The sequence below is a fragment of the Heptranchias perlo genome, unplaced genomic scaffold (genome assembly GCF_035084215.1).
Source record: "Heptranchias perlo isolate sHepPer1 unplaced genomic scaffold, sHepPer1.hap1 HAP1_SCAFFOLD_70, whole genome shotgun sequence".
In the NCBI taxonomy this organism is placed as follows: Eukaryota; Metazoa; Chordata; class Chondrichthyes; order Hexanchiformes; family Hexanchidae; genus Heptranchias; species Heptranchias perlo.
Window position 1 is genome coordinate 783,257 of NW_027139729.1, and position 13,556 is coordinate 796,812.

Below are 13,556 nucleotides of genomic sequence, written 5' to 3' on the forward strand. Positions count from 1 at the left end.
CCCTGCTCTTTCCCCACAGTCCCGAAAATTTCCCCCCTTCAAGGATTGACCCGATTCCCTTTTGAAAGTTATTATTGAATCTGCTCCCACCGCCCTTTCAGGCAGTGAATTCCAGATCAGAACAACTCGCTGCCTAAAAACATTCTCCTCATCTCCCTCTGGCTCTTTTCCCAATTCCCTTCAATTTGTGTCCTCTGGTTACCGATCCTCCCGCCAGTGGCAACAGTTTCTCCCCATCGACTCCATCAAAACCCCACCTCATTTTCAACCCCTCTATTAAATCTTCCCTTAACCCTCTCTGCTCGAAGGAGAACAACCCCAGTTTCTCCAGTCTCTCCCGGTAACTGAAGTCTCTCATCCCCGGAACCATTCTGGTAAATCTCCCCTGAACCTTCTCTGCTCCAAAGGGAGTAATCCCAGCTTCTCTATTCTCTCCGTATAATTATTATTATTTATTAAGTGGGTTGTGCTGGGTATCTGGAAGCTGTAATTCGGTGAGTAGAAAGCAGTGGGAGGATAAGTCTGCAGATTGATTTTGGGAGATGGTGAAGACGGTGATCGTGGATTCAGACAAGGGAGGGAGGTGGTCTTTGAGAGCGTCCGTGCTCTGTTGTAAGATCTCACTGTGTGTGTCTGCTTCCAGCAGTTCCCATTTGAACCTGTGACCTGACTGGCGGTTTCTCCGAACTCGACTGCTGCTGTGAACCTGACTGTTCCCCCGTGGACATCAATGTCTTCTCCACCTGTCTGCCTGGCAGTGAACCGTAAGTTTCTGTTCGTGTGTTACTACATTGGCTCCCGGTCCGGCAAAGCCTCGATTTTAAAATCCTCATCCTCGTGTTCAAGTCCCACAATTGTCCTCTCCCCCTCCATATCTCTGTAATCTCTTCCAACCGATTTGATCTCCACGGACAACCCCATGTCATTCCACCCTATTATGGATTCTAACCCACCCATTTATCTCCTCCACAGCCCATGTAGTCTGGAAGAATAGACAGTGCTGGGACAGTCAATCCTGTTATCTACAGAGTCGGTGCCGGGACAGTCAGTCCTGGAAGACACATAATCAGTGCTGGGACAGTCGGTCCTCTGATACACACACAGTCAGTGCTGGGACACTCAGTCCTCTGATCCTCACAGTCAATGCTGGGATACAGATTCCTGTTATATCGTCAGAGCTGGGACGCTCAGTCCTGTTATATATGATGTGGAGATGCCGGTGATGGACTGGGGTTGACAATTGTAAACAATTTTACAACACCAAGTTATAGTCCAGCAATTTTATTTTAAATTCACAAGCTTTCGGAGGCTTCCTCCTTCGTCAGAAATTGTGCCCTTGGAGATGAAAATTGAAAACGTCACTCCGTTATCTAAGAAAGGAGGGAGGAAGAAACCAGGAAAATACAGACCTGTCCATTTAAGGTCAGTTGTGGGGAAGTTACTGGAATCAATCATCAGAGACAAAATGGTTGAGCACTTCATCAAGTCTGAGCTGATCAAAGAGAGTCAACATGGATTTGTGAAGGGCAGGTCATGTCTGACGAATCCAGTTGGATTTTTTGAGGTGATTAACAAGGTGGACAGGGGAGCGTCTATGGATGTTGTCTGTATGGACTTCCAGAAGGCATTTGATAACGTTCAGCACAAGAGATTAATAGAATCAATAAAAATGCACAGAATTGAAAGTGACCTTGTGACTTGTGTTGGAATTGGTTGGGAGGTCGGAGAAGAGAGTAGGGATAAAGGGAACGTTCGTTGATTGGTGGGATGTGACAAGTGGTGACCCCAGGGATCTGAACTGGAGCCTCAGCTTTTCACCATATTTACCAATAACTTGGAAGAAGGAATAGAGAGTTGTAGATCCAAGTTTCCAGGTGACACGAAGTTAGGAGGCACAGTAAGTGGTGCAGATGGGAGCAGGAAGTTACAAAGAGACAGTTTAAGTGAATGGACAAACTGTGGCAGATGGAGTTCAATGTGGGGAAGAGTGAAATCATTCACTTTGGAAGCAAGAAGGAAACATTGGAGTATTTTCTTGAAGTGAGAGATTGGGAACGGTGGAGGAGCAAAGGGATTTGTGTGTCCATGTACACAAATCACTAAAAGCTAGTGCACAAATACAAAAATAATCACAGACTAAAGGAATGTTGGCCTTTATCTCGAGGCCTGAAATACAAAGGGGAGGAAGTGACGCTTCAGTTCTGCAGAGCCATGGTCAGAGCCCATCTGGAGTACTGATCCTCACCAAGGATATATTGGCCTTGGAGGGGGGACAGTGCGGATTCACCAGAATGACACTGAGGCTTGAAGGGTCAAATTAATGAGGACCGGTTGTATTCCCTTGGTTTGCATTCCCTTGAGTTTAGAAGGTTGAGAGGTGATCTGATCCAGATATTTAAAATTATAAAGGGATTCGATAGGGTAGAAATAGAAACTATTTTCTCTGGTGGGGGAATCGATAACAAGAGGGCATAAACTTAAATTTAGAGTTAGGGCGTCCAGGAGTGAAATCAGGAATCTCTTTCCCACACAAGGGTAGTGGAAATCTGCGCAGGCTGATTGAAGTGGACCCTGTGATATAATAGAATTTTCTGTCCTGTCAGCCTTGGACATCTTGTAGATCCATCTTTCAAAAAGGTGGAGGAACTCAGTTCTAAGATGGATTCCACTTACTTCATCATAAGTCCTCAATCACCTTGTCTTATCATCGAGATATCAAGAAAGAGAAAGACTGTGTTTAAAAGAAAGCTGATTTATTTGACACTTTTACAGAATTCTAATACTGCAATCCTGTTAAATGGATTATTAACATCAGAAACAATCCCCAACTGCCAGAATGAACAGGGTTGAGTCCTGCATGTGATTAACAGCAGTAATAACAGCAGAACCCTGCAGTCAGATGTGAACTCGCTGGTGTATTAGTAGGCTGGATGACAGAGTGAATCCTTTCCCACACACAGAGCAGGTGAACGGCCTCTCCCCAGTGTGAATATGTTGGTGTCTCAGTAGATCCCTTGTTCTTTTAAAGTTCTTCCCACAGTCAGAACATTCAAAGGGTCTCTTATCAGTGTGAACATGTTGATGTTCAATGAGGTAGGATGACCGAGTGAATCCCTTCCCACACACAGAGCAGGTGAACGGCCTCTCCCCATTGTGAATATGTTGGTGTGTTTGCAGGTTGGATGACTGACTGAATCTCTTCCCACACTCAGTGCAGGTGAACGGCCTCTCCCCAGTGTGAGTACGTTGGTGTGTCAGTAGATCCTTTTTTCTTTTAAAGCTCTTCTCACAGTCAGAACATTTAAAAGGTCTCTTATCAGTGTGAACGAGTTGATGTGTCAGAAGGCTGGATGACTGAGTGAATCCCTTCCCACACACGGAGCAGGTGAACGGCCTCTGGCCAGTGTGAATTCGCTGGTGTCTCAGCCGGTGGGATGATCGAGTGAATCCCTTCCCACACACGGAGCAGGTGAACGGCCTCTCCCCAGTGTGAACTCGCTGGTGTATCAGGAGGCTGGATGACTGAGTGAATCCCTTCCCACACACGGAGCAGGTGAACGGCCTCTCCCCAGTGTGAATGCGTTGGTGTGTCAGCAGATCACTTTTTCTTTTAAAGCTCTTCTCACAGTCAGAACATTTGAAAAGTCTCTTATCAGTGTGAACAAGCTGATGTTCAATAAGGCTGGATGACTGAGTGAATCCCTTCCCACACACGGAGCAGGTGAACGGCCTCTCCCCAGTGTGAACTCGCTGGTGTGTCAGCAGGTTGGATGACTGAGTGAATCCCTTCCCGCACTCATTGCAGGTGAACGGCCTCTCCCCAGTGTGAGTGCGTTGGAGTTTCAGCAGCTCATTTCTGCTTTTTAAACTCTTGTCACAGTCAAAATATTTAAGAGGTCTCTTATCAGTGTGAACAAGTTGATGTTCAATGAGGCTGGACGAGAGAGTGAGTCTCATCCCACTAATGGAGCAGGTGAATGGCCTCTCCCCAGTGTGAACTCGCTGGTGCGTCAGCAGGTGGGATGACTGAGTGAATCCCTTCCCACACACGGAGCAGGTGAACGGCCTCTCCCCAGTGTGTCTGCGTCGATGAGTTTCCAGCTGGGACGGGTAATTGAATCCCTTCCCACAGTCCCCACATTTCCACGGTTTCTCCATCCTACGGGTGTCCTTGTGTCTCTCCAGGTTGGACGATCAGTTGAAGCCTCGTTCACACACAGAACATGTGTCCGGTTTCTCCCCGCTGTGAATGGTGCGATGTTTTTACAGGTTGTGGAACTGGTTAAAGCTCTTTCCACAATCAGTGCACTGGAGTTTACAAAAGTCCTCACTGTGAATAAAGAATAGAAATTCAGAACAGGCAATTCTAGTTTCTATGGAACATTCTTCCTGCTCATTCCCCCAGACTGTAAATCCCCGTCTCACACACTCACCCTCCTCCCTCTGCTGGAACCCAAACCCATCGCACCATCTCCAACATTTGGGTTGGGTTGGAGGCCTTGAATCTGAGTTGGGAAATATAATTGGAGAAACATGATTCAATTTAGAAACTAAACTATTCAAAATCAAAGAACATGGATTATTGTAATTAATATAGTCCTTTCACGCCTAGTGGGAAAGAAGTGATGTCTGGGCTGCGGATGAGTGTTTGCGCCCGGTTACACAGCGTGTCCCTCTCTCTCCGCTTCAAATTCGCTTCCTTTGGCTCACGGCCTCATTCACGCATCCAGCTGACTGCAGCCCTTTAAAGCTCGACTGGAGTCATCCTTTGTTTATTGACTTGACCCATTGCCACCCACCTTGCCTTGCAGCTTCATCCCTTTTTTTGCTTCATCACTCCTGCCCTCCACCCTATCACAGACCTTCCCTTTTGTTCTTTCCCTCCCCGCCCCCTCTTTCCCTGCCTCTCTCCTTGCTTAAAAACTGTTAATTCTTTCACTTCTTCAAGTTCTGACAAAACCTTAACACTAATCTGAAACGTTAACTGTTTCATTCTCCGCGGATGCTGCCCGACTTGCTGAGGATTTCCAGCATTTTCTCTTTATGTTTCACATTTCCAGCATCCGTAGTATTTTGCTTTTGATTGCTGAACCTCGCCCTTTCACACCCCATCACAGAAATATCGGCGAGGGTTTTACAATGGCGATAATCTTACCCAAAATGCCCCGCGTGGTAGAATACGGTCTATCTCAATTCGAAGGGGAGCAGCGCGCAGCCGCGGGAAGGGCCCATGGCCAGAGCATGCGCGGTGCTGGTCCGAGACACTGAGCGGGGCCGAGCGGAGTCTCAGCAACACCGAGCGCGGCTCAGAACCCGAATCAGAGCCGGGGGGCCCGGCGGACGGGCGGCCCGGGTGCCCTTCGCACCATTAAACCCCTCACCCAGCGCCTCCCTCGTCCCACCCACCGCTTCCCGGTTTCTTCTCCTGTTTCCACCGAGTCCGACTCGCGACAAACTGCAGGACCGAAGCGTTCCCAGAATGCAGGGCGGGCCTGTGGAGCATGCGCAGTCTGATTACGAAATCAGCGCCTTGGAGAGATAGACGGGTTTCTGGGGCGCGGGGGATTGTGGGGCCTACGGCCACCATTAGTCACCGGGGGTCGGTCAGTGTTTTTTTGCCGACGTCGCGCACAGAAGCGTTTCTAGAAATACGGACTGAGGAATTGAGGGTCGGTTTGCTAAACAGACACTGACCGTACAATGTGGAACAGTGTTTCACAAACATTTATCCAGTTTCACAAACATTTTTCCTCGTGACCCAGTGGAAGGGAAACACTTCCCCCAGGGATCCAAAACAATAATATCTTCCGGCTGGAGTTTTCATCAAATCCCAATAAAGGTCAGTCCATGCTCTTCACTTCATTTCAAGTAATAACTAAAATTAAACATCGACGTTACTTGAAAAACATTTGAAATATTGTGCAAATAGAATAAAAAAAAGTTCAGGTTGAGTTTCACTTACTTAAGGTGACGGATGGGTCGGCCTGTTGTTCATGATCTCGTTCCAATCTGGATCACAAGATGAAAGCGCTCCACGCATATCAGGCACGGTTGATTCGGTTTCTTTCTCTTGTTTTTAACCTTCTCAAAGTCGAAAATCCCAGTTCGCAGATGTAGGTTTTTGTGAACGACAGGAACAACGGAACACTAATCTTACTTACAGTGGATCATCTGTGAAAGCACTGATCCAAAAATAAGACAAACTGAATGACGTGAGGCGTGTTTTCAGTGCGCTGTCACAGGAGAGTCGCACCAGCCCGTTTTCTTGATCAGGCATCAAATTTAGCTTCATTCTAGATTCAGGATTTTCGAAAGCAAAAGGATCTTTCACCCAACGCTTTTGCATCGAATTTTCAAATCCCTCTGCAGGGAAGTAGTGACTAAAATGTTCAGACAGAGCAGCGAAATGTAACTGTATGACACAGTTCATTTCATTCCCTTTATCTTCGTCGATACGGTTCTCTCCACCCCAGAGGGTTGTGGATGTTCAGTCGTTTAGTGTATTCAAGATTGAGTTTGATAGATTTTTGGACAAGACAATCAAGGGATATGGGGATCGGGCAGTTAAGAGCAGATGATCTATTGAATGGCGGAGCAGGCTCGAGGGGCCGTAAGGCCTACTCCTGCTCATATTCCTTATGTTCTTATCCTGCCAGAGGTGCGGTGCCCAGAACTGAACACAATACTCTAAATAAGCTCTAACCAGAGCTCTGAATAACTGTGACATAACTGCCACTCATTTTTATTTCCTGTCCCTTGAAATAAACATCAAAATACCATTACCATTTTAACTTATTTTTGCACCTTTTAGTGAATTCTGTACTTGATCTCATTAACCCCTCTGCTCATCCACAGTTCCTAGTTTCTTGCCCTTTAGAAAATACTCTGATCTATCTTTTTATGGTCCAAAGTGGATGATCTCACACTTCCCCACGTTGAACTCCATCTGCCACAGTTTTGCCCACTCACTGAATCTATCAATGTCCCTTTGCAACTTTCTGCTCCAATCTATAATGTTTACGGTGCTACCTAACTTAGTGTCATCAGCACACTTGGATATAAGGCTCTCTACATAAGAATATAAGAAATAGGAGCAGGAGTAGGCGATACGATACGCGAGCCTGCTCCGCCATTCAATCAGATCATGGCTGATCTTCGACCTCAACTCCACTTTCTCGCCCCATCCCCATGTACCTTGATGCTATTAGCGTCCAAAAATCTATCGATCTCAGCTTTGAATATATTCAACGACTGAGCATCCACAGCCCTCTGGGGTGGAGAATTCCAAAGATTCACAACCCTTTGAGTGAAGAATTTTTTCCTCATGTCGATGCTAAATGGCCGACCCCTGATCTTGATACTCTGACCTCAAGTTCTTGACTCTCCAGCCAGGGGAATCAGCCTCTCCGCATCTACCCTGTCAAGCCGTCTAAAAAATTGACACGTTTCAATGCGATCATCTCTCATTCTTCTAAACTCCAGCGAATATAGGCCAATTTTACACAATATGTCCTCATAGCACAATTGCAGCAAGTCCTTATTACTCTTATATTGCAACACCGTTGCAATAAAAGCTAACATATCATTTGCCTTCCTCGCTCTGGTTAGACCCTTGGTAGCTCACTATTTCCAGTATATTTGTCATCTATTCCTTCTATAGGAAAAATAAATTAACGTTGAAAACATTTTGCTGTAATTATACCAGTTCATGTTTTGGAAACAATATCCAGCTGAACTGCAACAAATTCGATGGCAAACTTAATGATGGAAATAATTTAATAAGAATACTGAAATGCGATGGCCGGGAATCGAACCCGGGTCAACTGCTTGGAAGGCAGCTATGCTCACCACTATACCACCATCGCTGACAATCAGGGATGATCAAATTGCTCTCAAACATCAGACCCTGAACAGACACTGCAGGCTGTTGGATTTTGTTCTTCATTGAAACTGGTTTCTGACGGATCCTTTCTCGCTCTGTTGCAGTTCCCGTTTCCGCACAGTCGATGACGCCAACCCCCAATCAATGGAAATTACACAACAGCCAGTAATTCTTCACCTGATATCGGACTGAAGAGACAGTCGATACCTGCAATACTTGACCGGCTGGAAATACATTTTGCCGCAGCTCACATCAGCCATTGAGTAAAGTTAGATAATTACATTAAATCATTATGGAGACCTGACTACCAGCTGGGCACGAATGGCAGCTTCATATTCAAGTCTATAAGATCGTTAGAAAGGACAGAGAAATAGGGAAAGGAGGAGGAGCAGCAATATTACTAAAGGACAATATTACAGCAGTTCAAAGATAGAATATCAGTGAGGGTGAGCGGGCAGTGTAAACACTCTGAGAGAGACCCAAGGAGAGCAAGGTTCATGTAGTTGATGCAATATATTTGGATTTTCCGAAGGCCTTCGATAAGGCAATGCATTGTCCACTCATGGCTAAGTTCAGAGCACGTGGGTTCAGGGACAGGTGATAGAATGGTTTGCAAGCTGGCATCAAAACAGAAAACAGAGAATAGAGGTTAAGGGTAGTTACTCAGATTGTCAAAAAGGTGGGAAGCGGAGTTCCACAGGGATCGGTGTTAGGACCACCGTTCACAATTTACATGAACAATTCGGGACTCGAGAATCGGAAGTACAATTTCAAAATTTGTGGACGACAACAAATTGGGCGATGTAGTTAATACAAAGGAAGAATGCATCAAAATGCAAGAGGACATTAATAAAGTTGCAGAATGAAGAATAAGGAGGTCACACACTGCTTGGATAATAAGAGTCGAAACGGGCTAGAGTAGCAAATGGATCTCGTGGTACAGATATAAAAATTACTGAAAGTAGCGACGCAAGTTAATAAGGTCACAAAAAGGCAAATCAAACACTGAGATTCATTCTAGAGAGATAGAATTGAAAATCAAAGAAGTTATGTTAAAATAGTATGGAACTTTGGTTCGACCACACTTGGAGTACTGTGCACAGTTCTGGTCTCCATATTATATAAAGGACTTAGAAGGTGCAAAAAAGATTCTCATGATACGAGAAATGAGAGGATATTCTTATTGGGAAATGCTGAACAGACTGGGGGTCTTTTCACTCGAAAAGAGAAGGCTGAGGGGTGACTTGATAGAGGTCTTATGATAGGGTTTCATAGGGTAGACATAGAGAAAATGTTTCCACTTGTGGGGAGTCCAAAACTAAAGGTAATAAATATAAAATAGTCGCTAATAAATCCAATAGGGAATTCAGGAGAAACTGCTTTACCCAAAGAGTGGTTAGAATGTGGAAAATGCTACCACAAGGAGCAGCTCAGGCAAATAGCACAGGTGCATTTAAGGGGAAGCTAGAGAAACACATGAGGAAGGAAGGAATCGAAGGGTATTCTGATAGAGTTAGATGAAGTAGGGAGGGAGCAGCCTCGTGTGGAGCATAAACGGCAACACAGACCAGTTGGGCCGAATGGCCTGTTTCTGTGCTGTAGTTTCGATGTAACTCGATGTAAAGGCTCTTTTCAGAGCCACCCACTGTATCTGTGAAAGGGCTGGTTACTGTCTGAAGGGAGACGCTGATATCATGCTACCAGCGTGGCTTTGAGCTGCTTTATTCTCGTTGTAGCCGAGATGAGGTATTAATGGGACTGGAGTCAGGGCACCGACCACAGTCCGGTAATTTAAATGGTGACTTATGGACCCCAGTCCACACATCACCAGATTTCTTGTGTTTATTTGAAATACTTGCCATGCTGGGCTCGTAAAGCATCACCAGAACTGCTCGACTAACCTTTCTACATCTGTGGGATTCAGCGCTTCGCTCCCTTTCTGTTCTATTTTGTTAGATTATTTACATAACGCATTAAACACACTGGGGAATCATTGAAATGTAACTCTGCACAGAAACAAATAACAGTGAATTGCCTGGTGCTCAGGAGATCAGAAACATTACTCGCCTTTCGTCTTGTTGACTAATGAACCTAGTTTAGAGTCCAGCTATCCGCTTTGGTTCCATATGGGGGATTGAACAGAGAGGGAGGGAGCGGAGGAGACAGTGAAAAACAGAGCAGAGAGCGGCCTCTGATCTTCCAGCTCCACCTCCAGCTTTCTCCATCCGCCAATTTCAAACCGTTTATCGATAATAGAACCGAAACACAGCGCTCCGCACAAACCCTTACAGACTCGGGCTTCATATTCAAAGATTTCCAGAAATCCGGAGCTTTTAAATAAGCCCCGTTGCAATTAACAGTCAGTAATATTCCTGCCGAAATACAGTCCCTTCGTTAACAAGTCAACCCGCCTCCTTCCATTTCAGTCCCAGACCCGATTCTATCTCCCCACACATTCCCTCCCAGACGGGTTCAGCAGTTCACAAACACTTTATTCCAGCTGATGTTGAGAATCTCATCTGTTGGGGTTTGAGTTATGACGCGGAGTTTCTCCACCAGTGTTACCTTCTCACAGAGACACTTGCCCTCAATCTGTGAAAAGATGATGACCTTGAACTGGGACTGGAGCCGAACACATCCCCAGTTACAGTGAGGCCCGGCCCGGACATCCCATTCCCTCTGTTTTATATCAGACAATATCACACCTTCATGTCCAGCATTAGAGAAAGACAAACATACACTGTCAGTCTTACACTTCCTATCAGTGTGTTCATCTCCAGCACCAGAAAGCGAGATAAAGCGAGACAGATACGGTGAGAGATAGCGCGGAGAGACACAGTGCCAGAGTATCAGTTGCAGACTGAGCTGCAAAGCCAAGTGTTATCCAGAAAGATCCCATTGGAGAGACAAAAGATGCAATCTCATCTCTCACTGATATTGGACCAGAGGCAGACACACTATTAATCCCACCCTCAGTTCAGAGAGTGAAAAAACAATGGGCCACATTTGACTCTCTCTTGCCTGTTGTACTATATTCTGTTTTGCAGCAGAGGGACGTTCGGTATTACTCTCAGTCATCGAGAGTATCACTCTGATTAAATTAATCTGGGACTTCTGCTATCGGATATTAATCCTACATGGTCCCGACAAACACACCGACTCACTCTTTCCTCCATGTTTTCCAGGATTGGTTTGAGAAATCCTTCCTCCAGTTTCTTCCTCACGCGTCAGTTTTATCAGTAAAGAGTCCAAGAATGAACAGAGCCCATTGGCTCATTTCAGAGCCGCCCACTTTATCACTGAAAGGCTCTTTACCATCAAAAGATACCGAGAGAAACAGCAGGGATGGAAACATCTAGTTTAATAGTTAGAGATTGTAAAGTCAGTCTGGATTCCAGCGTTAGGCACTGGTGGAATCCCATCTGTTTTCCATTCTGGTGCCTGTTCCTGCACTGCCTGTGGACCCCATTCCCTCTGACCTTTCCCCCAGACCCACTTCCTTTGCTCAGACTCTGAAAAATTCCAATTGGGGAAAGTTTCCATCGATTTTTGTATTGGGAATTCAACCAGATATCTGCGCATGCGTGACTCAGCCCCGCCCCCAGCGCTGGTTGTTGGTGAGCAGAAGAGCGCATGCGCGCTGCCCTCCCCCAGCTCGGCCTGTGGGCGCCATTCCCTCAGTGAGCGGAAGAAGATGGTTTAAAACAGCCGGGAATGGAGAGATCACGGCCCCCGGGGGAAGGGAGCAAAGAGCAGCCTCGTTACAGCAGCTCATCGCTTCGGGACCGTGTCCGCAGATGGGCTCAGAGATCGGCATTGAGTCCGGGGGAAGGTCAGGGGGAGTCCGGGGGCTGTTTGTAAGAGGCGGAGTGGATCAGGAACTGGTCCCGGAACATGGAGTGAGCGGGGGAAGGGAGAGGTCATTCTCGGGCTGTGTGTGTCCAGGGTGTGTCCAGCGGAAGTGAGACAGAGTGGGAAGAACCTGCTATTTAAAATCATTGCTGCTTTCTCTCCCCAAACCAGTAGTGAATGTTCCTGGTTTAGTTCCAGTCTCACCCTGTTACTGGACAGTGAACAGTCAGGATGTGGGGAGTTAGACAAGCAGTTTTGATTGCAGGCATCAGGTGAGAAGTGTGAAGGACACAATTTAAACAGCGGTTGTTTGCTTTCATTTGAACGGTTTGTCCCATGGGAGAGGAGATTAGAAACCTGACCTGTACAAAGGTCCCTGCCCCATCGGGTAGTCCCATTCATGGATCAGTGGAGGGGATGTCACTAAATTGTTTTAAAATCGCCCAACACACCTGGTGTGCAGAAGCTGAGTGCTGCAGTACTGCAGTGGAGTCAGACACTGACACCGCTTGTATCACTGGTTTTCATTTGTGGATATTCAAAATAATTATTCACAGATATTAAACTGATCACTTCTGTATTTTCGACCTCACCTGTTCTTGAGTTACAAGATATATGTTTCTTTCTACAGTCAAACCCTTGAAGGAGCCAGAATGAATGTGAAGTTTCCTCCATCCGAGGCAAAGGAACAGTGCAGTCAGCTCCTTCTCACACACAGTAAGTACATTATCACTCATAGAGCACAGAGACACAGACAGATCATCAGCTCCACAGTCTCAGACAGCAGAAGTAGTCAGTCCCACACTGATCCCAAGTTCCAGAGACACATTTTCAATCCAACATTCAAACAGAGCAGGTGAGGCAGACACTGTTCCATTTCCCCCTCACTCAGTCCCGCTGACAGGTGGATACAAAAATCCCAGTCCAAAGTCATGCTTTCAGATTGTCAATTTCGAAAAAGGAAAACTTTAGCCATGAATTAAATCCCAGATACCCCAAGATTCCAATTGTATGCTTGCCTCAATCTCTCTCACACACACGTGAGTTTAATACATGAAGTATCCATTCGAATAGTGTACCATTCGAATACAAATTGCAAGTCCAAAACTCATGTACAGTATCAGATTGAGAAATGCTGTGACTGTGTAACCTGAGAAACACATTAGATACCAGTTTATAATAAACTCATAGTATGAGATTTAAAGATAAAGTATCAATTCTGTGAGCACACATTACACACGAGTCCAAAAATCTTATAATAAAACTTAAAGATGCAGTATCAATTCCTTCAGTGCAGACTGATCTACACATTATATACCAATTCAAAAATGTCACCATATCAGGTTGAAAGATATATTATCATTCACAACAATACTGACAGAGATACAGATTTAATAGTAGTCCAAAATCATACAAATTATCTGATTGAAACCTCCAGCATCAAATCCTAAAGTGTATCCATATTTACCAATTAAATAATGAGAAAAACTACTTTAACATTAAGATATTAAAGCTACAGTATTGAATACCATAATGTAATCTGAGAGAATAATTATGGACAGATACAGAATGAATCTCACACTCAGATACAGTACAGAGACACACAAACACAGAATGAATCTCACACTCATATACTGTAGCAGAGACTGACAGATGCAGAAGGAATCCCAAGCACACATACAGTACTAGAGGTTGCCAGACACAGAGTGAATCCCACACTCAAGTATGGAACCAGAGATGACAGAAACAGAATGAATCCCAAACGGGCTGACAGTACCAAGGACTGACAGATACTGAGTTCATCCCACACTCACATACAATA

General features: G+C 45.4%; 1 protein-coding gene and 1 non-coding gene across 2 annotated transcripts in view; both read right to left on the minus strand.

The window, feature by feature from the left end:
- Positions 1–13,556, minus strand: part of LOC137318446 (zinc finger protein 229-like) — a 134,244-nt gene that overhangs the window by 87,530 nt on the left and 33,158 nt on the right. The gene's annotated exons all lie outside the window — the stretch shown is intronic.
- Positions 7,794–7,865, minus strand: trnag-ucc (transfer RNA glycine (anticodon UCC)). Its single transcript has one exon. It is a non-coding gene; the product is annotated as a tRNA-Gly (tRNA).